The 27,990-nt window shown below is 43.6% G+C and overlaps 1 protein-coding gene and 1 long non-coding RNA gene across 3 annotated transcripts in view; one reads left to right on the top strand and one right to left on the bottom strand.

Moving 5' to 3' along the window:
• GPM6A (glycoprotein M6A) overlaps positions 1–27,990 on the bottom strand; it is a 218,035-nt gene that overhangs the window by 128,678 nt on the left and 61,367 nt on the right. The gene's annotated exons all lie outside the window — the stretch shown is intronic.
• On the top strand, positions 977–27,990 carry LOC117680214 (uncharacterized). The gene is made up of 4 exons (XR_004595572.3): positions 977–996; positions 7,848–7,962; positions 8,077–8,173; positions 27,688–27,990. It is a non-coding gene; the product is annotated as an uncharacterized LOC117680214 (long non-coding RNA).

The following is a 27,990-nucleotide window of genomic DNA, read 5'->3' as shown; positions in this document are numbered from 1 at the left end:
TATTGTAAGGTAGACTAGAAGGGCTTCTCCTAAAATCTCCTATCATATCTAGTTTTGAGTATGTTCAGTTCAAGATTGTTCTGGCTGCACCACAGGGCCAGTTGTTCAACTGCTCATCTGTATCAGAGATGGGATTCACTTATCTTCCCTATCAGTTCACAAATGTGAGTACACAGTAGTCGCGCATTACATCAGGGCAGGTGGGCAAAGCATCCTGCAGTCACTGCTACTTCGTGTGATCCGGACAGAACCAGCTGAATCCCACCATTGGTCTGTATGCAGATTCATCGTTGTCTTGAATGAGACTAATCACTGTTATATCATCTGTAAACTTCAGTACTTTAACATATCGATCGTTTGAGATGTAGTTGTTGGTATAGAGAGAAAAGAATAATGGAAAGGGCGCACAACCCTGGGGGAGCACCTGTGCTAATTGTACTGGTATCTGATGTGATTTTGCTTAGCTTCACCTGTTGCTTCCTATCTCTTAGAAAGCTTATTATCCATTTACAAGTGTGGTCAGGCACAGCTAGCTGAGCCAGTTTAGTGAGAAGAATATCTGGAATGATACAATATTAATCTTCTTTCAAGGACATATAGTACACTTAACTGATGATTATTAAATACATATATATGAGATGTATAATCTGAGGAGAAATTTTGGTAAACATGTTTTTGGCTAGTTTAAAGACATGAGATGTTTTATTCCATATAAGGAATAAAATTTTCTTGTAGTGGTCAAAGTAAACCACCAATAATTACTATTACAACTACTACAACACAGAGAGAATTTTAGCCAAGGAACTGAGAAATGCAATGGGCAATGAAGTAAACTGAAACAAGGGAAAACATTTTAAAATGTTTTAGGAACCTCAAAATATTCCCTATTTTCAAACTGGTCATGAAGGAAATACTCTTTTTTTCTTTTTTTTTCTTTTTTTGCCACTCCAGGACGAGGAAACATCTACAGCATAAAATCATGAAAAAGGAAAAGAGGTAGATAACCACATTCCTCTGAATATGAATAGTTTTTAGTGAATCTAAATAAATGTAGATGCATAAAAATATAGATGAAAGTTCCTGTGGCCAAGATCACTTTCTCACCTTTGGAGGAGTGATTAGTGTTGGACTGAAAAAGGAGGATCTATTACCAAATCCATACCTGAATATGAAATAGGAGACTTCACAACCTTCTATTATCTATAAATTTTTTGGAAACATTTGTGATTTTTGTCAGATATCTACTTGAGAAGCGTGATACCAATATTACAAGGCAAGTGGCAAAATTTGATACACTGGTGAATGATACTGCATAAAAAAGAAAAGAAATTTGGAGAAAAAAGATAAACATGTTCTAGGGATAAGTAGGATAGTATTTTAGCAGTTTAGTACTTTTGTATTTTAGAGTTTTTAGTATCTTAATATCTTAGCTTGTTAGTTTTCCCAATTATTTTAGTATTTAGTATTTGCACTCATTGTCGAACCCGAAAGTTGGCATATGTAGCCATTTTAGTTAGCCCTATATTATACTCATTTATTCCTTCTCCTTTTCTTTACTTATGTAAGGGGTTTTTTTCAGGCTTGCCATATTCTTAAGGTTGGGAGGAGGGAATAGATAATGAGGAGTGTTTTGGCTAGGTGACTTTCTTTCCCGTGGGAACAGAGGCTGTCCTTACTGAGAGCTGGAGGTGGAGTTTGAAGACACCGGGCAATGTTGATTTTGCTTTCATTGAGGAATGTGACTTTTGTGGGATGTTTCTAATTTACAATATTTTGTGGTGTAATTCTGGTTTGTTTCAGATCCGGAATTACAACAGACTTTGCCAATTTGATGTCTACCTAAATAAAAGAAATTTGTTTTTGAAGATGGACTTTGCATATTTCTTTTTTGAATGGGTTTCATCACTTGGAAACCTGACACTCGTATTTTTAAAAAATCTGATTAGTGATTGTATTAAACAATATCCTGATAGATAAAATATTTGTAATTATTGCATTACCTGTATTTAATGCAAATAATGAAATCACATGATATTTTTTAATCCTCGGTGAAGTTCTTAATATACCATTTAATAACTCAGTAGAGCCCATAACTCACAAAAGTTAGATGAATAGGTAATGAAGAAATTATGTAATCATTAATAAGTCCATCACTGTTTTTTGTCTATCTGGCTTCTCATTCTATATCAAATTGTGTGATTGCTTCTTAAAAGATAACAGAATTAACACTTGGCAAGAAAACTACTTTTACTTTTCAAAACTTTCTAATACAAAGCAAGCATGTGAATAAAAACTAAGATCTGGTTTGCACCAAATAGTAACTGATATAAAACAATGGAATATTTAATACAGTGAGAAATGTAAAAATATGACCTGGTATGCAAATCTTTGGATAACTACCCAAAATACATGATCCAAGCAACTGTGAAAAAGTGAAGAAAAATGAAAGAAAGTGAAAGAAAAAATGAAATTGAAATGATAGCTTTCACTGAACAGATATTGCTGAATTACCTGTCTTTTTATTTCCTTTCACATTTCAAAGGAAGCTACGTCATCAGTATAATATTGATCACAGCTCTTAAAATCTATCCCCAGAATCCTATCCATCTATATTCAACCAAGCTGTCAGTAACCCTGACTGAATATTCCCTCTGCACGAAGGCCATGGATTATATAATCTTCTATTAATTAATTCAAGGATTGATGTAATTGTCAAACGTAGAAGATTTTCAGAAGAGTACAGCTGGGGAAAATAATGCTCATTTAAAGGGGGGGAGTATTAAAAGGTTTAGATTTCCTGCAGTTAATAACATGAGCACACAGCTTCCCATCAAAGGGAACACCAGGTATATTTTATATGCCACCACTACAGAAAGGGGTTTGAAGATAACAAAGGTGAAAGTGACAGGATAGAACTAGAATTCCTTACGACAGGATTTCCTATTCATGCACTGATATATGTAGACCTTGCCAAACTATGAAAACTGAAAAACAGCTACAAACTATGAAAAAGTATATTTTTCCCCATCTTGAGATAAAGTGAAAAGGATGACATAATAGGATTATAATTTAGGATCTCTGGAATATTCTGTATAAAATAAGGAATTAAAACAATGTTTTAATTCTCTATTTTATACAGAATAATCTAGAGATTGAGAGAAAAGGAAACTAAAGTGTGGCATCAAAGTGTAAAGAAGACGGGTCATTTGCTGTGTGTGCATTTATATATTTTTCACAGAATCTGTATTTCTGCATTCAAATATTTTTTTGTCATTACTTCATTCCCAGTGTCTCAGTTACAATTAACCAGAAGATTAAGTATGAGTATTAGACTGTTTGATTGCAAAACTCAGTGACCTATGGGGGAATTCCTTGGTCATTTCCATTCAGGGACTCCAACTTGCTTAGCTGGGCCATATATACCTTTAGGCCAAGCATAGAGTAGTGGAACAGACGTACTATGTTTATTAAAATACTCACTGTAAAATTCTAAGATTTACTGCTATTGAAAAACCAGAAGTATTGTCTCTAACAGAGACTGAATTTGGAAGTTCAAGAGAATTGACCTTAGCTTCAAAATTCCCTATTAAAAATTTATAAGGATTTATGTAGATGAGATACTAATAAGATACAAATTTTGTATATATGTATATAAATAAATAAAGTGGGTACATTGGTTGTTCTGCTTGCTCCTTTAGTAGGAATCATATACTCTTTGTTGAATAATCATAACGTGAATATAACAGCAAAATAATTTCCATGAATAATCTGCTTGACACTATATATGATTAAAACATGCTGATAAAATAATGTAGCCCATATACTCAGAGATACATGAAAGCTTCAGAGATACATGAAAAAGTGAAAGTTTAAGAGATGTTAATTGAAGCAAAAACAATAATCCAATTTTATATGAAACCAAAAAAAGAGGACAAAGGCAAAAACTAATACTAGAAGCCCTAGCACGTTTCTAGTTATATCTAAATGGACATACATGCTTCTATACGTTATTTGTGATAAGAAACCTAGCCTTATAAGTATTTAGTCAGAAAGTATATATGTGCTTGCAGTTGCAGTTGTATTTGTATATATATATTTAGCTATCATGCTAAACACAATGCCTCTTTTTCTCTCTGTGTGCCTTAAAATAAGTTCTGAATTGAACTTAAAATAGCAATAGCAATAGCATTTAGACTTATATACCGCTTCATAGTGCTTTCCAGCCTTCTCTAAACAGTTTACAGAGTCAGCATATTGCCCCCAACAATCTGGGTCCTCATTTTACCGACCACGGAAGGATGGAAGGCTGAGTCAGCCTTGAGCCTGGTGAGATTCGATCTGCCTAACTGCTGGCAGCCAGTGATCAGCAGAAGTAGCCTGCAGTTCTGCACTCTAACTGCTGCGCCACCACAGCTCTAAAATATATCTATTAATGGAAAAAGTATATATTCAAGAATGCTCACAACCTGCTAGGAAAGAATGGAAAGGATATTGCTCCTATGGGGGCATTGTGACCTGTTTGCCAGAAATTTTATAGATAACAGCATTCATATTTCTTCATATTATATGCCATTTATTTATTTATTATTTATTATATATCAGTCCGTTATGGCGAACCTATGGCACGTGTGCCCAAAGTGGCACGCGAAACCATGTCGGCCAGCATGCGTGGCCTTGCCTGTTTGTCTTCTGGATTTCTGGCATGCATGTCCTTTGCACGTGCAATAGTGCTGAAAACTGGTGTGCGCATGGGCGCTGGCCAGCTGATTGTCAGGTGTGCATGCGTGCCAGAATCCAGAAGTCCAGCTTTTCTGGAGCACGATCCTTTCACGTGTGCAGCAGTGGCGAAAACTGGCATGCGCATGAGCGCCGGCCAGCTGATCATCAGGCATACATGTGCACTAGAATCTGGAAGTTCGGCTTTTCAGGAGCACGGTCCCGACGAGCATATGAGCATGCATGCAACATTTCTGTGCAAAGAAAAGATTCGCCATCACTAAAGAGAGAAAACAAAGCAGTTGAACAAGTAGATTATTTTATGTACTGGGGATGTGAAGTATGTATAACTGCTGCAGCACCACAAGTGACATATTGACTGAAAATATGTCCCATTTTTGTAATGGCTATTCCAGCCCGTAAAATGAAAAAAAAATATGATGTACAGTATATAGCTGTGATGGCGAACCTATGACACATGTGCCAGAGGTGGCATGCAGCACCCTCTCTGATGGCACATGAGCTGTTGCCCCAGTTCAGTGCTGATATGCATGTGCATGTGCCTCCCACCAGCCAGCTGGTCTTCAGGTCTCTGCCATGCATGCGTGGGGGTGGGGTGCATGCTGGGGGGCTGTATGCATGTGGGTCGGGGCATATGCGGGGGCATGTGCGCATGCATGGGGGCAGCCCACATGTAGGGGGACATGTGTGCATGCACGGGGTGATGTGCATGTGGGGGCTGCGCGTGCAAGCGCGGTGTGGTGTATGCAGGAGCCATGCATGCATGCATGCACAGTGGTGCTTGTGTGAGGTCCATGACCACATTGCATTTGGGGGGTTCGGGCCCACACTTGGGGCACTTGGTCAGGAAATGGTTAGCCATCACTGATCTAAGTAATAACTTTTGGACAACTGTGATTAATTTCACCCTGTGGAGGCCAAGGACATGAATAGGAATCTCAATAGTGTGAACTTGGACAACTGTAGACTTTGGGCAGCCAAGAAGTGTGTTTGTTTTTCAGAGGCAATTAATGTCTGTCTTGGAGAGGATATGGTACCAGCAGCCTTAAATGAGTGATGATGTATCCATTCCTGAAGAGCCACATAGTAGGATCTCTGGTCCTACTATATAAGATAGCTTCTATCTTTTTTTTTTTTTTTTGCTTTAATTTATATGCCGCCCTTCTCCGGAGACTCAGGGTGTCTTACAATGCGTTAAGCAATAGCCTTCATACTTTTGTATATTTATACAAAGTCAGCTTATTGTCCCCACAATCTCATTTCACCTACCTTTGAAAGGATGGAAGGCTGAGTCAACCTTGAGCCTGGTGAGATTTGAACTTGCAGTAATTGCAAGCAGCAGATGTTAATAACAGTGCTTTAGTCCACTGTACTACAGGCTCAGTTCTATTCTATCTATTCTTTAAACATCACTTTTGGGAGAAGATTGTGGAGAAGAATGGTAGAGAAGCAGTTGTCAAAAATCCTAATTATTGCAGATCACTTTCAACAATATTCAGTCCCCTCTGGTATTCCTGAGGATCCTTTGTGAGGATCTTGATTAAATAAATGCAGCTCAGCTGGTCCAATCAGAGCTCTCATTGGCATTCAGTATTATCAACTACTGTCTTCTCTTGGACAGCCTGAGAAGTTAGGAGATAAAAGGTACTGTTTAAGGTGGTTCCTGTTCTGAATAAACAATTATAACTAGAAATAATAGGAGTAGAAGAGTCATGCCTCTCGATGTTCCAATATAAGAAGCCACAGAGCTTGGCTCATTTGCCATGTTATTTAATACAAACATGATGTTGTTAGAATGAGACTATCATGCCCCCATTGGAGCCTGAATCTGCAGAGGAGGATGAGCCGGAGCTGGAGCTGACAGAGATTGAGGGGGCAGCTGCGTTGGTTTCGGAGGAATGTGGGGAGGAGCAGGACGAGGCAGCCAAGGCCCCTCAGGATTGTTAGCAGGCATGGGGCAGAATAATCGAGAGAGGGCAAGCAGTGGAAATGAAGAACGAGAGAGCTCAGGCAATGAGCAAGGACCGCCCCCTCCTGATCCCTGAGCATGGAGAATGGAGAGAAGGTGAGAACAGCACAGGCTGACCCGATGTCTCGGGAGGAGAGCGCCCTGTCCCTCTTCACAAGGCACACCTGGGGACTGAGATTTAAGGAGATTCCTGTGGGGAGGGATATTTGTTGGGAACAAACACTGAATTTTTGGAGTTTTGCAGATGTCTGGCATTTGCAGGATTGCTTGCTTCTTCTTCCTTGCTTCGTGGACTCATTGCTTCTTCCTTGCTTCGTGGACTCAGTGCCTTGTTCCTTGCTTTGTGGATTCATTTCCCTGTTCCTTTGCTTTGCTGGACTGCTTGCAGCCAGAAGCTGCTGTGTGTGTGTGTGAGTGCACGCTTTGCTCTGGGACTTGCCAAGAATGTGGGAGTGTTTGGGGGAAATTTGGAGCATTAAAGGAGAGTTTGAACCAGGGGTGGGTTCTAAACTTTTTTACTACCAGTTCTGTAGGCGTGGCATATTTTGTGGGTGTGGCTTGGAGGTCATGTGACTAGGTGGGCGTGGCTAGCTGGTCAGAGTCATTTCTGGAAGGTCCTCACACTTACGACCAGTCCTCGCAGTCATATCGTCATCGCTACCGGCTCGGCCGAACCGGACCGAACCGGGAGGAACCCACCACTGGTTTGAACTCTCAGCTGGCAGTGTGGCCTTTGTGCCTTGTCCTGGATCATCACAGAGACAAAACAAACAAAACTAATGTACTTTTTGAATATAAACAATTTGGTTCCATTATGGTTCTAATGTCGGCTCTGGATATAGTTCTTTTTGACTCACATTTAGGGGGCTAAATTGTGATCAGGTTGCCTTATGTTGCAGGTTTAAGGCTATACTTGATATTTATTTGGTATTTATTGAAGTATATAGCCATTGTTTCATTGAATATTTATTGTAGTTGCTGAGAACAGTACAGTTTTAAGATATGGTGGTATATAAATTCTTGTGATAAAAAAAAAATTCCTTGTAGGAAAATTGTTTCCTCCAAAGAAGGAAGAAACAATTCTTTTATCCACTGTTTCCATTTTGCCCTGTAGTTTCTTATTGTTTTCTCATATCTTCAGATAACTGGAGTTAACAAGGAATGGTCTTGGAACATCATAAGAAAGAATGGGGATTGTCATCCCTTTAAGGTGTGCCAGGTCAAGAGACATATACGGCAGAGATTCTTGTAGTAAGGTAGGCTAACCGGCTTTCAAAATCATCTTCATGTTTTTCTGTGTCTCATATTACACTAAACAAAATCAAGCTGAGTTTAATTTTGTTTCTTAATCACACTTGTCTCTTTCGCAGGAGTACCGTATGTAATTTTATCCTCAAGTACTATCCCCACCCCCAGCTTGGCCATTCTTTCCCTATGGCCAAGGTCAACTCTCCATTTCTTTACAAGGTGAGAGAGATCATTCAAAAGAACAGCATTCAGTTAGTGAAGAAACACTAAAGAATAACAATCATAACTACAGTGACCAAAAATCAATTCAATTTCCATATTTTTCACACGAATGTGAAAGACAGTGTATTAAGTGATAGTATTTAAATAGTTAAATGACCAAAATAAGAAACAAAAGTGAATTTTTGAAAAATAAATAAATCTAAAAGACAGCTTTCTGAAATAAAGGACTGTCCTTTATAATAAAGTATGTATGATCACTATAATCTTGGCTAAAATGAAGATTAAATGCGATAATACAGATGTGCTGCTACTATACTAGAAATCAGTACATTATGAGCTAGATAAGATACCACAGATTCCAGTTTGCAGGCTGGAACTATTATTAAAAGATAAATAAAGAAAAGGTAAATAACATGCTATTTATTCCTTTAATCTGAAACAGTGTACTACAGGATAAGCAAATGAAGAAAGCCAAGGCCCAAATTATGCTCAGCTAAAGCACCTGTGGTAAATTAAGCTAGTTATCACTGTCTAACCACCATGTGCTGGTTATTGACAGGCCACTATGAATGTCCCAATAAACCCAAATTCTTCCAATATTGGTAATTAGACTATCCATTTGGTTGTCTTTCATTCCATCATCAGAAGAGTAGAAAACTGTCCATTAGCATGACACCCAGGCTAGGATTATTCAAAATAATCTATCAACAAAGATAAATTGACAATTTAAACAACAAAATTTGAGAAGAGGTTTCTTATCATAGAATTGGTTTTTCCTACCAAATGTTTTAAATCCAAAATACTGATTGATTTGTATATTTTGAACCTATAACTGAGATATAGCCGTGAACATTTACCTGAAAATATGTACAGCACTATAATGAATAGAAAAGTAAGCATTGTACAGAACTGTTTTGGGTGGTAATTTTTTGTAAAATAAACTGCATGACAAAAATATAAAGATATGACAATAAATGTGTCATCTTCTATACCTCAAGGATAAGCTCTATCATACAATCAATTGGAACTCGACATATTAAGATCTTACATCAGTCCTCAATCCTAGGTGTTTATGAGGTTATTATCTGATGTTTATTGATATCAAACAAATACAAAGGAATATAAAAGTAGAGATTTCTTGTCTCCTTGAATGCAGGGATCCTGCTCAAGTGAATTTACTCCAAGAACCTATAAAATCTTATATAAAAAGCAAACCAAAGCAGATCAACCTACATGAAAATCTCCATTGCCATGACAACAGAGACATAGCATTAAAGGGCCAGAGCATCTTTAGAGAACCTGATTGCCAAAACATAACAATATTGTTTTCAAATGTTATTCTTTGAAAAAGCAAAGCTTATTTCTCTCCGTATAGCATGTTGCACAAAAGAATGATGGATAGCTTGCTTTAACACAAAAAAGAGTATACATTTTATAGCCTATGTTAGAAATGACCAGCTGTAGTGTGAGTTTCAAAAAATGAGAAAGAAAAAATGAGAAAGAAAAAATAATGTAATATGAAAAAAGCAGAAATACTATTCTTATTGTTAGTAGAATTGGATAAACATTGCAGATGAGGTGTAATACAGCGCATAAAGTATGCCCAGTTTGAAAGATTACCAATAAAGAAATTAAGAGCAGCATTTTTAATAACATATTTTAAGACAAAATGTAATGAAATGAAATTTGCAATGACAGTAGTCCCTTCTGTCAGAAAATCTGTGCCAATTTGTTGGTACAAAAGAAAGGTGCTCCTAAAGCGGCTTCACATAAATGTTAAACAGGAGGGGCGAGAGGACTGACCCTTGCGGCACCCCACAAGTGAGGAACCTCGGGGTCGACCTCTGCCCCCCCGTCAACACAGACTGCGTGCAGTCAGAGAGGAAGGAGGAGAACCGTAGCACGGTGCCCCCCATTCCCACCCCCTCTAGCTGACGCAGCATGATACCATGATCGATGGTATCAAAAGCCGCTGAGAGATCTAGGAGGACCAGGACAGAGGAGCAACCCCTGTCCCGAGCCCTCCAGAGATCATCAACCAATGCGATCAATGCCGTTTCCATGCTGTAACCCGTCCTGAAGCCCGACTGGCACGGATCTAGATAGACAGCTTCATCCAGGAATCGAGGAAGTTGTCTCGCTACCACACTCTCAACAACCTTCGCCGCGAAGCGGAGGTTGGAGACAGGACAATAATTAGCTAATACAGCCGGGTCCAGGGAAGTCTTCTTGAGGAGGGACCTCACCACCGCCTCTTTCAGGGCGGATGGGAAGACACCCTCACTCAGTGAAGCATTGGTAATCTCCTGAAACCAGTGTCATGTAACCTCCCGTGAGGCCAGCACCAACCAGGAGGGACACGGGTCCAGTAAACATGTGGTAGCGTTAAGCCTCCCCAAAATCCTGTCCACGTCCTCAGGAGTCACATGGTCAAACTCCTCCCAGATAACACTCTCAAGACTTACCTCCATCATCCCATCCGAGGCTATCCAATCAGAATCCAGGCTGCCCCAAATCTGAGCAATTTTATCATGCAGATATTGTCCAAAATCCTCAGCTCTACCCTGCAAGGGATTCTCCATCGCTCCCACCTGTAGTAGAGAGCGGGTCACCCTGAACAGGGCGGCTGGGCGGTTCTCTGCAGATGCAATAAGAGTGGAAAAATAGTTAGATTTCGCCACTCTTATTGCCACTAGGTAGGTCTTAATATAAGACCTCACCAGTGTTCGGTCAGATTCGGTGCGGCTGGACCTCCAATCGCTCTCTAGGCGTCTTTTCCGGCGCTTCATCTCTCTCAGCTCCTCGGAGAACCAAGGAACCAATTGAGAACGGCACCAAGTCAGAGACCGCAAAGGTGCGACGCGGTCCAAGGCTCCAGCAGCCGCCCTGTCCCAGGCGGCTGCCAGTTCCTCAGCCAAGCCATGAGTCAGAGCCTCTGGGAATAGCCCAAGCTCCGTCAGGAACATCTCGGGGTCCATCAGGCGCCTGGGACAGAACCACCTGGTCGGTTCCGTCTCCCTGCAGCAAGGGGAAGCGGTCTGAAAGTCCAGCTGAAGAAGCGAATGATCTGTGCATGACAAGAGCTTAATGATTAGGTCCCCTATTGTAAGATCATTCAAGCACTGACCAGAGACAAAAATCAAGTCCAACATGTGTCCCCCAGTGTGGGTGGGGTCATGAACTAACTGGGTCATGTCCATGGCTATCATGGAAGCTATGAACTCCCGAACCGCTTCCGACGTTTCACCGACGGATGGCAAGTTGAAATCCCCCATGACCATAAGCCTGGGGGTATCCACCGCCACCCCAGCTATTATATCGAGCGGTTCAGGCAAGGCAGCTGCTACATGGCAGGGAGCCAGGTACGTAGTCAACAAACCCATCTCCACCCCATGACCCCACTTCACAAAGAGGGACTCACATCCGGCTATCTGAGGAACAGTGGCCTCCCTCGGACTAAGACTTTCTTTAATAATCACCGCTACCCCTCCGCCCCTCCCCTGGGCCCTCGGCTGATGAAATGCATGAAAGCCTGGTGGGCACATCTCCACGAGGGGGACCCCTCGTGGCCTAACTAGGTCTCCGTGATCCCAGCCAGGTCTGCACCCACCTTCTGAACTAAATCATGAATAAGGAGGAATTTATTAACCACAGACCTGGCATTGCACAGCAGCAGCCGAAGGCCTGGGCCCTGAGACTCTGCACAACCTGGATAAAAGAGGCGCCTTGGGGGCCGGAGCACACCACCACTTGCAAACAGTGAGTGTGTGCTCCCCGAATATGATACAGCCCCCTGCACCCACCATATCTGCCCCTCCCCACTATTTAGATGGAATGGCCCTTCATCTCACCTCCCGGCTCCCTATCTAACCCCCCTCCCTCTCTCCTCCCGCCATGACCCTCAGACCCACTCTGCCGGTCTGTGGTTCTGTGGACCCCCCCAGGTCCTACCACCCCTTCCTAAAACCCCTTAAAAACTTTACATAAGTCTTAGTCAAAAAACCCCTCACTCTCCTTTTTGCTACATGCCACCTCTCAGGGTTCCAAAATCTGTCATCGAGGTAGGCCCTCGATAAAGTGGAGGGCCAAACCTGCAAGAGGGGGGAGTCTCGCAGCCCAAGGAGTTCTACTGTCGAATACATCTGATATCAGGAGTGAAGGATGGGCTATAACCAGGGGGTCAGCCATGATGGTTTAAAAGTCCAACGGAGGAAATATAGAAGTCTTAGGTAGTAGTAAATTGGAAGACACCACTGCCACTCATGGCAGTGGGAGGAGTCTCAGAATAGTCCAAAAACGGTGGAAATAATGATCAATAATAGCCAAAAAGGCCGACTCCCTCAATACTCATATCCTAAGATAAATCTCTCCTTTCGATTAGGGAGATAATCACCTTATACCATCCCAAACATATTGCTTTATGTAAAAGACAAAAAATGTGAGTTTTTTTTGTAGCAGTGGTTGTAACATCAACGTTTGCAGCCTTTCAGAGACATAAATTGTGATGGAAATTGTTAATTTCTAGAGTACAATAAATGTAGGTATTTATTTTTCTGCCTAAAAATTCAATAATAGTAATAATAATACTGAAAGTCAACAATTTTGCAGTTGAACTTTGGTACTCTGGTCTGGCAGATTCTTTCAGGACCAGTAACAAGGTCTAAGGCAAAATGCAGCCAATTTAGTTAAAATTATTTGTGGTCTGAGATGAAATAATCATAGCAATGTAAGTTCTTCAGATAGAACAGACTAAACTATAAAGGAAAACATAAAAAAATAAAGCAGAATAAAATAGTTTAACAAAATATCAAGATCTGTAATCTGTGTAATCTGCAGATAGAGAGCAGAACATAGCTAACATCATATACATGAAATTAGCTATACATATACAAGATCTTGCAGGGCAGACCTGAGGATTTTGTATAGTTTCTGCAAGATAAAATCGCTCAGATCCGGGCTGGGTTGGACTCTGACTGGGCAGAGTCTATCGAGGAGACAAGGGCTTGTCTTGAAGGTAACATCTGGGTTGGGTTTGAGCCTGTTTCGGTGGATGAAGTTGACAGGATTGTGGGTCGGCTTGGTGCCTCCATGTGTTTATTGGACCTTTGTCCCTCCTGGCTTGTTTCTGCAGCCAGAGAGGTGACTGGAGGCTGCATCCAGGCTGTTGTCAACGCTTCTTTAAAGGAAGGGGTCTTCCCCACCGCACTTAAAGAGGCGGTAGTTCGACCCCTCCTTAAGAAGCCTACCCTGGATCCAGACTCCCTTAACAACTATCATCCAGTCTCGAACCTTCACTTTATACCGAAGGTTTAGTTAGTTTAGTTTAGTTTAGTTTATTTGATTTGTATACCGCCCTACTCCCAAAGGACTCAGGGCGGTGAACAGCCAACAATAAAATACATAAATACACAAAATTTAAAAACCCAATAAAATCAAATTAAATTATTTGGCCCAGACAAATTAAAATACCCCAATAATTTAAAAACAGATTAAAATTTACGTATTTAAAAAGGGAAGAGATCAGGCCAAGCCCGCTTGATGGAATAAAAAGGTCTTCACAGCACGGCGGAAGGAGCGCAGATCCAGGATCCTCCGTATCTCCGGGGGGAGCTCATTCCAGATGGTAGGTGCCCCCACAGAGAAGGCTCTCCCCCTAGGGGCCGCCAGTCGACACTGTTTGGCTGACGGCACCCGGAGGAGTCCCTCTCTATGAGAGCGTACTGGCCGGTGGGAGGCTATTGGTGGTAGTAGGCGGTCCCGTAAATAACCAGGCCCTAAGCCATGGAGCGCTTTAAAGGTGGTAACCAAAACCTTGAAGCGCACCCGGAAGACCACCGGGAGCCAGTGCAGCTCGCGCAGGAGAGGTGTTATATGGGAGCGCCATGTCGCTCCCATTTCCACCTGCGCGGCCGCACTCTGCGCCAGTTGGAGCCTCCGGGTGCTCCTCAAGGGGAGCCCCATGTAGAGAGCATTACAATAGTCCAGGCGGGAGGTGACGAGGGCATGAGTGACGAGGGCATGAGTGACCGTGCATAATGAGTCCCGATCCAGAAAGGGACACAACTGGCGAATCAGGCGGACCTGATAAAAAATCCTCCCGGTCACGGCCGTCAAGTGCTCTTCTAAAGACAGCCGTGAATCCAGGAGGACGCCCAAGTTGCGAGACCTCTCCGTGGGGGCCAATGATTCACCCCCAATAGTCAGTGATGGCGTCAACTGGCTATATCAGGACGTCGGAAACCACAGCCACTCGGTCTTGGATGGGTTGAGCCTGAGCCTGTTCCTCCCCATCCACATCCGTACGGCCTCCAGGCACCGGGACATCACTTCAAGGGCATCGTTGGGGTACTGATGGTACTCCACCCCGAAACCACGGATGATCTCGCCCAGCGGCTTCACATAAATGTTGAACAGGAGAGGTGAGAGGACCGACCCTTGCGGCACCCCACATATGAGGGGCCTCGGGGTCGACCTCTGTCCCCCTGTCAACACAGACTGCGACTGGTCAGAGAGAAAGGAGGAGAACCACCGCAACACAGTGCCTCCCACCCCTAACTCTTCCAACCGGTGCAGCATGATACCATGGTCGATGGTATCAAAAGCCGCTGAGAGATCTAACAGGACCAGGACAGAGGAGCACCCCCTGTCCCGAGCCCTCCAGAGATCATCAACCAATGCGACCAATGCCGTTTCCGTGCTGTACCCGGGCCTGAAGCCCGACTGGAACGGATCCAGATACGTCGTTTCATACGCCACAAAACGAAGGTTGGAGACCGGACGATAATTTACCAACATTGCCGGGTCCAGGGAAGGCTTCTTGAGGAGAGGCCTCACCACCGCCTCTTTCAAGGCGGCAGGAAAGACACCCTCACCCAGCGAAGCATTTATAATCCCCTGGAACCAGCCTCATGTCACCTCCCGAGAAGCCAGCACTAACCAGGAGGGACACGGGTCCAATAAACAAGTGGTCGCATTCAGTCTACCCAGAATCCTGTCCACGTCCTCAGGGGTCACAGGATCAAACTCATCCCAGATAACATTCTCAAGACCTGCCCCAGTCGAGGCCGGTTGTCGAGTCCGTGGTGGCACAACAACACCCTCAATTCCTGGAGGAAACAGACTACCTTGACCCGTACCAATCAGGTTTCAGGTGTGGTCACAGCAGGAAACGGCATTGGTCACCCTGGTGAATGATCTCTGGCAGGCCTGGGATGGGAGCTGTTCCTCCATCCCGGTCCTACTTGACCTCTCAGCGGCTTTTGATACCATCGACCATGGTATCCTGCTGCAGCGACTCGGGGGGCTGGAGATAGGAGACACTGTTTTACGGTGGTTCTCCTCCTACCTCTCAGGTTGCTCGCAGTTTGTATGGGTGGGGGGACAGAGATCCTCCCCAAGGCCCCTCACATGTGGGGTGCCTCAGGGGTCAGTTTTCTCCCCCCTGCTCTTTAACATCTATATGAAGCCACTGGGTGAGATCATTCGTGGTTTTGGGGTGAGGTATCATCAATATGCTGATGATACTCAGGTTTATATCTCCACCCCAGACCACCCTGGGGATGCCCTTTCTGTGATGTCCCGCTGCCTGGAAGCAGTGCGGGCCTGGATGGGAAGAAACAGACTCAGACTCAACCCATCCAAGACCAAGTGGCTGTGGATGCCGGCATCTCTGGATCTAGTTGTTCCGTCACTTGTGATAGGAGGGGAGGTACTTACTCCCTCTGAAAGGGTTCGCAATCTGGGTGTCCTCCTGGATTCACGGCTGTCTTTAGAAGATCACTTGACAGCCGTAACCAGGGGGGCTTTCGCACAGGTATGCCTGGTGCACCAGTTGCGCCCTTTCCTAGACCGGGATGCCCTCGCCACAGTCACTCATGCCCTTGTTACTTCTCGGTTGGATTACTGTAACACCCTCTACATGGGGCTGCCCTTGGGATGCACCTGGAGGCTTCAGCTAGTCCAGAATGTGGCCGCGCGGGTTTTTACGGGAGCCTCTCGTTACTCCCGTGTAACACCTCTCCTGCGCAAGCTGCACTGGCTGCCAGTGGTCCTCCAGGTTCGTTTCAAGGTGCTGGTGCTCACCTATAAAGCCCTACATGGCTTAGGCCCGGGGTACTTGCAGGACCATCTTCTGCCATCCTCCCATCGTCCTGTGCGCTCTTACAGAGCGGGCCTCCTCAGGGTGCCATTAGTCAGACAATGTCGGCTGGCGGCCCCCAGGGGGAGAGTGTTCTCTGTGGGAGCACCAACCCTTTGGAACGGTTTTCCCACCGAGTTTAGGACAGCCCCCGACCTCCTCTCCTTCCACCACGAACTGAAGACGTGGCTTTTTCATCAAATGGACTGACCCGTTGAGGGGGTTTTTACATTGGGTTTTTAAATTTTACATTGTAATAATTTTAATTAATTTTAATTGGATTTTAAGTTATATTTAATTCATATTGTTGAATTTTTTTTACCTTGTAAGCCGCCCTGAGTTTAAATTGCAATAAAATAAAATAAAAATCTGTAATCTGTGTAATCTGCAGATAGAGAGCAGAACATAGCTAACTTCATATACATATATATACAGAGACACATACACACATTCACACACATATATAAAGGGTGTGTCCTTGTTAAGGAAATACAGTTGGAAATTTGATTGTTAAGTGAAGCAATTGCTAAGTGAAACCATGACTGCACTTATGATTTTATTTCAACTTTGCTTTGCTTTACAGATCTGCAAAGGTCATAAATATAAGGACTGGTCACAAATTACTTTTTCACAATTATTACTTTGAACTCTCTGTGTATGAATCAGTTACTAAAAAAGGACTATATGCAATTATAATGGCATTAAGAAGTATTGTAAGAAGTGTTGTAAATTGTTAATTGCCTAACAGAAACAATAGTTGTACAAAGCTTAGATAGATCCTTCAGGAACTATATCAGCCAAGAGAAATTTTCTTCTCATCAGAATATGCATAACAGTTTAATAATAAAAGGGCTACCAATCTGCATATGTGACTAATAGACTCAAGAATTCCCATCTAATAGGAACATATCAATTCATATTTATTTATTTATTTATTAAATTTTTATACTGCCCCCTCTCCCGAAGGACTCGGGGCGGTGAACAGCCAAGATTAAAAAACATACAATATAAACACTAAAATACATTTAAAACAAAATTAAATCCAAAATGGTTCCCCAATTTAAAACGCCTTACCCATAACCCTATAATTAAAACAAATTTAAAATTTCCACATTAAAAGGGGGAAGATTTAGGCCAGGCCAGCTTGATGAAATAGAAGACTCTTAAGCGCGCGGCGGAAGGTGCGCAGATCTGGGATCCTCCGTATCTCCGGGGGGAGCTCGTTCCAGATCGTAGGTGCCCCCACAGAGAAGGCTCTCCCTTGTTTGGCCGACGGCACCTGGAGGAGCCCCTCTCTATGGGAGCGTACTGGCCGGAGGGAGGCTATTGGTGGTAGCAGGCGGTCCCGTAAATAACCAGGCCCTAAGACATGGAGCGCTTTAAAAATGATAACCAGAACTTTGAAGCGCACCCAGAAGACCACCGGGAGCCAGTGCAGCTCGCGCAGGAGAGGTGTTATATGGGAACTCCACGTTGCTCCCATAACCACCCGTGCGGCCGCACTCTGCACCAGCTGGAGCCTCCGAGTGCGCCTCAAGGGGAGCCCCATGTAGAGAGCATTGCAATAGTCCAGACAAGAGGTAACGAGGGCATGAGTGACTGTGCGTAGGGAGTCCCGATCGAGAAAGGGACGCAACTGGTGGATCAGGCGAACCTGATGAAAAATCCTCCCGGTCACGGCCGTCAAGTGCTCTTCTAAAGACAGCCGTGAATCCAGGAGGACGCCCAAGTTGCGAGCCCTATCCGTGGGGGCCAATGATTCGCCCCCAATAGTCAGCGATGGCACCAGCTGACTATATCGGGACGTCGGAAACCACAGCCACTCGATCTTGGATGGGTTGAGCCTGAGCCTGTTCCTCCCCATCCAGATCCATACGGCCTCCAGGCACTGGGACATCACTTCAAGGGCATCGTTGGGATGGTCTGGGGTGGAGATGTACAGCTGGGTGTCGTCAGCGTACTGATGGTACTTCACCCCGAAACCACGGATGATCTCGCCCAGCGGCTTTACATAAATGTTGAACAAAAGGGGCAAGAGGACCGATCCCTGTGGCACCCCACATATAAGGGGCCTCGGGGTCGACCTCTGCCTCCCTGTCAACACAGACTGCGACCGGTCAGAGAGAAAGGAGGAGAACCACCTTAGTACGGTGCCTCCCACCCCCAACTCTTCCAACCGGTGCAGCATGATACCATGGTCGATGGTATCAAAAGCCGCTGAGAGATCTAACAGGACCAGGACAGAGGAGCACCCCCTGTCCCGAGCCCTCCAGAGATCATCAACCAACGCGACCAATGCCGTTTCCGTGCTGTACCCAGGCCTGAAACCCGACTGGAACGGATCCAGATACGACGCTTCATCCAGGTACTGGGGAAGCTGTCCCGCAACCACACTCTCAACAACCTTCGCTACAAAATGAAGGTTGGAGACTGGACGATAATTAGCTAATATTGCCGGGTCCAGGGAAGGCTTCTTGAGGAGGGGCCTCACCACCGCCTCCTTAAGGGCGGCGGGGAAGACACCCTCGCCCAGTGAAGCATTTATAATCCCCTGGAGCCAGCCTCGTGTCACCTCCCGGGAAGCCAGCACTAACCAGGAGGGACACGGGTCCAACAAACATGTGGTCGCGTTCAATCTACCCAGAATCCTGTCCATGTCATCTGGGGTCACAGGATCAAACTCATCCCAGATAACAGTCTCAAGACCTGCCTCCGTCACCCTCGCTGGATCTACCCAGTCAGAGTCCAGACCTTCCCGAATCTGAGTGATTTTGTCATGCAGATACTGAACAAAATCCTCAGCTCTTCCCTCCAAGGGGTCCTCCCACGCTTCCTGGTGGAGCAGGGAGCGGGTCACCCTAAACAGGGCGGCCGGGCGATTATCTGATGACGCAATAAGAGCAGCAAAATGAGTACATTTTGCTGCTTTTATCGCCACTAGGTTATTCCTAATATGAGATCTTACCAGTGTCCAGTCCGATTCAGAAAGACTAGCCCTCCAACTACTCTCTAGGCGTCTTTTCCGGTGCTTCATCTCCCTCAGCTCCTCGATGAACCAAGGAGCCAGGCGAGATCGGCGCCGGGTCAGAGGCTGCAAAGGCACGACTCGATCCAGAGCTCCAGCGGCCGCCCTATCCCAGGCGGCCACTAGGTCTCCAGTCGAGGTGTGAGCCAGAACCTCAGGAATTGGCCCAAGCTCCGTCTGGAACCTGTCAGGTTCCATCAGGCGCCTGGGGTGGTACCATCTTACCGGTTCTGCCTCCCTGCAGCGGGGTGCCGCGGTTTGAAGGTTAAGGCGAAGGAGAGAGTGATCCGACCATGACAAGGGCTCGATGACTATATCCCCTATCTCAAGATCACTCAACCACTGTCCAGAGACAAAAACCAAGTCCAGTGTGTTTCCCCCTGTGTGCATAGGGTCATGAATTAGCTGGGTCAGGTCCATGGCCATCATGGAAGCCATGAACTCCCGAGCCACCTCAGACGCCTCACTCACGGATGGGAGGTTGAAATCCCCCATGACCATAAGTCAGGGGGTATCAACCGCCACCGCGGCAATAGCGTTGAGTAGCTTTGGCAGGGCTGCTGCCACATGGCAGGGAGCCAGGTACGTGATCAGCAAGCCCATCTGAACCCCATGGCCCCACTTCACAAAGAGGGACTCACAACCGGCCGTCTGAGGAACAGGGGTCTCCCTCAGCCTAAGGCCTTCTCTAATAATAACCGCTACTCCCCCGCCCCGCCCCTGTGACCTTGGCTGATGGAATGCGTGGAAGCCTGGTGGGCACATTTCTACCAGAGGGACTCCTCCCTCCGGGCCCAACCAGGTCTCCGTAATACCCGCCAGGTCCGCTCCCCCCTCCTGAACAAGATCACAGATGAGGGGGGCTTTATTTACTACGGACCTGGCATTGCACAACATCAGACGAAGGCCCGGGCCATGAGGGTCTGTGCAACCTGGAGAACGGGTGGAGCCTTGGGGGCCGGAGCACCCTACCGCTTGGAGACAGCGGGTGCATGCTCCCTTAACATGATATGGCCCCCTGCTCCCGCCATATCTACCCCTCCCACTCACAGTACCGATGGTAAAGACACAGTCTGGACAAGCTCGACCCCCCCCCATTGCCCCCGGATCTCCCACCCGCCCCGCCGCGCGTCATGGTCGGCCCGACCCTCCCCTTGGTTGGTTATCCCCCAAACCCACGACCCTAGTTCCAATCCCACCCCCCTCCCCCTCCCCAAACCCTTTAAAAGATTAGACAAAGACAATTTTAAAAAACCCCGCAACCCCCTCTTTGCGGCATGCCACCTCTCGGGGGTTCCAAAGCCCGTCATCGAGGTAGGCCCTCGATAGAGTGGAGAGCCAAGCCTGCGAGAGGGGGGAGTTTCACAGACCAAGAAGCTCCGCTGCTGAGTACATTTTGATCATAGCGGATAGACATGACCATATCCTGAGGGTCCTTAAAAAGGACAGGGGAGAAGACAGAGAAATGGGGGATCTCAAACATATTCACAGGACCAAGTCCACTGTCCCTTCACAACAGAGGACACAGTCCAAATCCACGACGACCACAATCCAAGGGGGAAAATCGATCCAACCACCCTCTCACGGTGATTAGGTCAGCTGGTCCGCCCCTTCTTGTGGTGAGATGGCAGCAATGGAACCAGTGCATACAAACAGCGTCCAGGGATCAGGTCCAAAAACCGCCCTCTCATGGCGGTTGGTCCGATGGTCAGATCCCCACCACTGGTAAAGTGCATATGTGTAAACACATCCCGGTTCAGCCCTCAGGAGGCCCCGACACCAGGCCACTCTCTCACGGTGGCCAAACTGGTGTCTAGCCCCCTTAGCCGACGGGATGCAGCCGTGAACCAACCTCCATTTTCAGCTGGAAATAGCCCTCTCCACAGTCAGGGGGTTCAGATGGTAATAAAAAACATAGCGAGAGTGAGTCCCACAGGCTAACTGTTGGTCCAAGTGGGCCCAGTATTAAAAGGGAACGCTGGAGGGGAGAAGAGTGGGGCGGAAATGGGGCAATTGTCTCAAGTCCCCAACCCCCGCACAACCACAATTTGAGGCCACCCAAGGCCTGGGAAAAAGTCACACCAGGTCCTTTTCACCCCAACCGTGGGGCGAAATATATATATATTCCATATATTGGAATGTTATTATATCTGCCCTCTGTTAGCTTAGAAGCCAAGGAACTTAATCCTCCCAGGGAATGTCTTGCTGTGTAGCATGTTCATAGTGTTCATTAGTTAGATACTTGAAATAAATAGTCTGTGGGAGGAATCTCCTCCAAAATAGCTGTAGAAATTACTTCAGTCCATAAATCGGCGTCAAGGCTATTCTGTTCTGTGTTAGCCCCCTCTATCTCTAGAGAGATCACACCAGGGGTGGGTTCTACTTACCTTTACTACCGATTTGCAATGGGGCCACGTGCGCTCGCTCACTTCACTCATGCGTGTGCTCTTCTGCACATGCGCAGAAATGTTTTTATGATGTCAGGGTCAGTGGGCAGGGCCTCCCACTTGTTTTATTACCAGTTCTATAGAACCGGTATGAACCAGGGGCAATCCACCACTGGATCACACAATTATTGAAAGCCACACTGTCTAAGATCAAGACCAATACCTATTGGTCCACTATGGTTTTTAGAAAACCAGCAATTTCCCAGGACCCACCCCCACTGACCATTTCATAGTTATTCAGTCTTAGGCACAGAATTTAATGAAAATTCAAAAGAACGACGAGGCTAGCCTAAAGGCATGGAAGTGCTAACAGGAGAGCAAACACTGTAGGTCCTGTGTGATGTACCTAAATTGTTGCTCAGTGTGGCTTATCCTCCCTTTTCTCAGCAAAATGCCGAAAAAATGCTGTTCAAAAATCAGCTCCCACCTGCTTATATGTTGCTTCGCCATCATCTTACACACTGGAATTTGTCTCTTGCTTGTCTTCCAGATTTGTTGCCTGATTGTTTACTTGTCTCAATTCATACCTGACCATACCTGACAATTCATACCTGACTATAGACCATTTGACCATGAACAGAGTTAGCAACAGCCCTGAAAAACTACTATTTATTTTCTACAAACTATGAAATAGCCCGAGATTATGGCCTACTAATTAATATTAGACAGATAGCCAGCACAGAAAATTAAAATCTTAATCTGCATCATCCAGTCAAACTATTTCCAATACAGATGCTTTATGTACCACTTACTATCTAGGATTAGGAGACCATAGGCAGCAGGTGGAAATATCTAACAGCTTTTTATGCAGAAGACTGTCTTTTTAAAAATAGGGCACGTGACCAAACTAATCTGAATGCACATTAGATAATCCAGAAAAGTATTTCAAAATAATATTTGATGGCAAAAATGTTTCTCTTTCCATGCTATTTTGGAACTTCCTTTGGAAAAAGAACCATTATTCCACTTGCTTATTTGGACTTTTATATGGTTTAACATTTTCTATTTAGAAAGAGATGGTCAACTTACTTTTACAATTTGACCAGCCTTCCTTTCCAGTTTAATTAGTTGGGTGTAGTAAAATATTATATTATTTTATAGGTCTTGCATTATCTTTCTTTTTTTATAACTAAATTATAGCTTTTTATTACATTTTTTGCAATTTTTCTCTCATGGAAGAATGCATGGCAAGAATTAACTAACAGTTTAAGGAAGACAGATTCTGACTGACATTTAAGCGAAAAATACTAATAGCAAGATCATTGTGACAGTGGAATTAACTGACTAAAAGATGTACTGGTGGGGGCTGTTCACTGGATACGTTCAAGCAGATGCTAGATAGCCAGGGATGTTTCAAATTATAACTGCACTAAGCAGGAGCTCAGACTTAATGGCCTATATATCCCCTTCAACACTGATTTTATGTGCCCTTAAGCTGCTTTAAACTCTTGGGGGGGGGGGACAGAGGGAAATGTTTTAAATAGTTCTATATGATAAATATTTTTGAAGAAAACAGAACAATGACAAGCCCTTTTTTAAACCTTTGTTTCTTAATATTCTAGGTCAATACACTCTAGCCTGAGCTCATCAATTCACTGCAGAGACCTCCTAGTTGATGGGACCAAAGAAATACTTTGTTGGCTTACAAACTAATCTTTAGATTAAAGATCCAGTTTAGATAGAAATGCTTGAGTAAAAGCTTCACTCTGGTCATGTTTATGGAATACTGGCCAAAATATTCCTAAACTGAATAAACTGTGTTTGAATTATGGGCTGTTTTGAAATTGAAAGTTGGTTGCTGGATGTAATATCCATTTTTACACCACGTCTTGGCAGTAATTCTTGGCTTTGAAGGCACTTTATTCCATATTCAGAATTGCATGCTTTTCAGAAATGTCTTAAACACCCAAGTTAGATTAGACTTTAACATAGGCCATAAACACAAATTATGATTTGCCAGTCAAAATTTTTGTGTACGTCTATGTTCCAGAGTATAAATTCAGGGAAGGGTGGAGATGTTTCATCCTGCTTTGTTTCTGACTATTTGCACCTCAGTTGGTGATCTCCAGCAACTTATACATTCTTATGTAATAATAGGGGATGAGGCTAACCATAGGCAGAGGATAGTGCGCTCTCTGCTAAGTATTTATCTAATATAGCCAGTTTACCTTATTAACTATCTTACCAAATATTGAAATAATTTAAGCAGGATGTTAAGGAAGGAAACTACAAAAAGGGAAAGGGATCGAAGTTTATTTGGTATGTACCTGTTTCCAGTAATGAAGAAGAGGCAGTAGGAGAAGAAAGCATTGTGCGCAGACACAGATAAGACATCTAATATAAAAGTAATTAAACAATTAATACAACTTTAAAACAAATGAAGACAATTTATCCCATTGCTGTGGGAGTAACTAAAGTTTTGACAACCATGTCTGAGCAATTCAAAAACCTTAAGAAAATGCTATGAGAAACAGCAGATATAGCCCAGGCTGCCAGCAAAGCTTATGATACGGCTACAAATATCTAAGCAATAGACAAAGCTCAAAAGAATATTTCTGAAATAAAAGTTGAATTGGCAGATTTATAAGATCATAGCAGGGGAAATAAGTTATGGATCAAAGGGTGTCTGTCAGAGAAAACTGGAGCAAGGAATCAGACTACTTATTTCATTTCTAAAATTAATGGAACATTGATTTGACTTAACCCATAAAGATACTGAACATGCCCTCCTAGAAACATATGGAAACCTAGACACATTATGGTTAGATTTCTAAATCCAAATGTAAAAGATAAAATTATGAGAAAAATCTCATGAACTGGAGGAGGTAAGAGAATATTTGCCAAGATATCGGTGTAGCTACATTGAAGTGGAGAAAAAATTCAAACTGCTGACCAAAAACATATCCAGAATTAGATTTAATAAAAGTTGAGATTCCTTTCAAATTAATTGTTTCTACTTTGACTGACATGCATATGTTGTTGGCCGAACTCTCTAACAGGGTATGAGCGCTGGTGGCACAGTGGTTAGAATGTAGTATTGCAAGCTAATTTATTGCTCACTGCCAGGAGTTCGATCCTGATCAGCTCAAGGTTGGTTCAGCCTTCCATCCTTCCAAGGTTGGTAAAATGAGGACCCAGATTGTTGGGGACAATATGCTGACTCTGTAAACCACTTCGGGACGGCTGTAAAGCATTATGAAGCAGTAAGTCTAAGTGCTATAGTGCTATTGCTATGAAGGAAGCAATCTATGACTTGTACTTGGAACTGTAAAAAGCAGGGTCAACTACAAAATGAAGATCAGATAAGAATGCTGCATTGAGCTGCAGAATAAAAGAAAGTATTTTAGGTTTAGGTGGTTTAAAGGAAACTTGGGATACTGATACTGTAATCCCATACAGAAAACAATTGGCAGAAATTATGGAAAACAACCGCATTCACTTCAGCTTCAATGTAAGAACTGCACTGGAAGATTATACATCGTTGGCATTTTACTTCTGTTAGTGTGACACATATATAGCAAAATTCTCTTTCTAAATGTTGGAGAAATTATCAAAAATGTGGAAGGGGATCATTTCTTCATTGGAGATGGTCAAGGAATAGTTTTTATCAGCTTTACAGTATAAAAGACACAAGCTCAGTGGAAAAAGAAAACAGCATAAATCTGGTACAGGTAGCCCTGGATTTACAACAGTTCCTTTAGTGACTGTTCAAAGTTACAACATCACTGAAAAAAGTGACTTTATATCAATTACACCACAGATGTGGGCCAACCCTGAAATATTGCAAAGAAGATCTGATAAATAGTTGATCATCTGAACACTTTCACAAAGCTTTTTATTCTGCATATTTACTAAGATCCAAATACTTGGCTTCTACCAGTGGTGGGTTGCTACCGGTTTGCCTGAGATCAGGCAAACCGGTAGCAGTGGCAGCGGAAGGCTCCGCCCACCCGCCCGGATGTCTCTGTGCATGCACAGAAGCGTCACGCACATGTACGCGCCCATGAGCAAATTGGTAGCGAACAAAATTGAAACCAACTACTGGCTTCTACCATACTCACTTAAAACTAGCAAGAGAATTGTTAAATTGCAGCAGGACATAGTTTTAATAAACAAATTGCAAACAAAATATTTAAATACAAGTAGTCTTCAACTTACAACAGTTCATTTAGTGACCAAAGTTACAATGACCCTGGAAAAAGTGACTTGTGACCATTTTTCCCACTTACAACCATCCAGCATCCTCTTGGTCACGTCATCAAAATTCAGATGCTTGGCAACTTGTTCTTGTTTAGGATGGTTGCAGTGTCCTGGAGTCATGTGATCAAGTTTTGCGAGCTTCTGACAGAGTCAATGGGGAAGCCAGATTCACTTAACAACCATGTTACTAACTTAACAACTGTGGCAACAAAGGTCATAAAATGGGGGAATATGTCACTTAACAAATGTGTCACTTAGCAACAAGGTGGCACAGTGGTTAGAGTGCAGTACTGCAGCTACTTCAGCTGACTGCTAGTTCAGCAGATCAGCGGATCAAATCTCACCAGCTCAAGGTTGACTCAGCCTTCCATCTTTCCGAGGTGGGTAAAATGAGGACCCAGATTGTTATTTATTTATTTATTTAATTTATTGTTTATATTTATATACCGCCCTTCTCCCGAAGGACTCAGGGCGGTGAACAGCCAACAGATATAACACAAGAAACACAAAATTTAAAAACAGTATTAAAATCCGATTAAATTAATTTGGCCCACAATTAAAAGTACCCCTGTATTAAAACCCATAATTAAACAGTTTAAAAATTAAAACAATTTTTAAAAGTTAGGCCAGCCCGGCTTGTTGGAATAAAAACGTCTTTAGGGCACAGCGAAAGGTGTGTAGATCCGGGATCCGCCGTATCTCCAGGGGCAGCTCATTCCAGAGGGTATGGGGGAAATATGCTATTTAGTATACTGTCTTTGGTGTAAGCCGCCAGAGTCCTCGGAGAGTGGGCGGCATAGAAATATGACTAATAAATAAATAATAAACATAAATTTTGGACTATTTGGACTACCTGAACTCCTTTCAGCCTTCCTTGCTAATCTTTTTGTTCTATATCCAAGGTTACTTAATCATTTGTTTCAAATTCAAGGACTACTTTTGTGTTGCAAGATTTGGGGATCAGCATGGATAGATTCACAACCTCAAAAATAATCTAAGATTGATTTGTTTTTGCATTTCTTCTTTGTGAATTCTTTTTAGATTTCACCTTGCCCAGTGGAAATGAAATCTAAGTCATGTTTTCAAAGCCATTTACCTGAAAATTTGCTTTTTATATTCAAACAAATCTTAACATTTTTGAAACAGTTAATATTTGAGGACCCATCCAATTATCCTAATGTCATTTGATTACTGAATTGTATGTACTCAGTGGGACCTTTCAAGTATTTGTGACAAAGCAAGAAGACGACCTTTGGTATTTTCCTTTCACTGAAAAAAAAGACACTTTACATACTTCTTCTACTTTTCTCCCATTTTATCTGTAGTATTTTCTCCCACATATTCCACTACTTTTTCCCTAGCAAAGCCCTCGGAACAATTTTGAAACTCTAACCTCATATTCCTCTAACTCATTTCCTATTCCAAAGCCGACAAATATTAATTGACCCACATAAATTCTCACTTAAGATAACCTTGTCATTTTTTTCTGTGAACTCACTGGCACACATTAAAAGTATAAAATGTGTGCGTGTGCGTGTGTGTGTTACCAAAGGTAACAAAGAAAACCAGGCAAAGAGAGGATGTTAAGTTTCCCTGACAATACTGCAAATCCTGTTCAAGCATCATTTATATGCTATTTCCTTGATAGAAGGAAATACACATTCAATAATCTTTTTTGCTGTTCTTATCACTCTCTCCACAGCTTTCCTGTCCAAAACAGAAATACTTCCAACCAAGACACAATATGACAGGATGCTTTCAATAGTCCCTCTATAGAAAGTGGTAAGGACAGGGAAGGATAGTGTGCTTTTCTCATACAACAATGCAGCCGCTGCTGTGCCCACTTCACCTGTGTCTCCCTGTGGAGCAACCAAGCTAACTTGCTCATCAACTGGACACCCAGAAATTTGAAGCTAATAACCACTCCACAGCTGAATCGTTTATACACAGAGGTGTATGGCTGTGCCTGTCTTTTCCAAAATCAACAGTGATATGTTTTGTTTTG

The sequence above is a fragment of the Pantherophis guttatus genome, chromosome 8 (genome assembly GCF_059756535.1).
Source record: "Pantherophis guttatus breed Tessera chromosome 8, ASM5975653v1, whole genome shotgun sequence".
Lineage (NCBI taxonomy): Eukaryota > Metazoa > Chordata > Lepidosauria > Squamata > Colubridae > Pantherophis > Pantherophis guttatus.
This window is presented reverse-complemented; position numbering and strand designations above follow the sequence as displayed.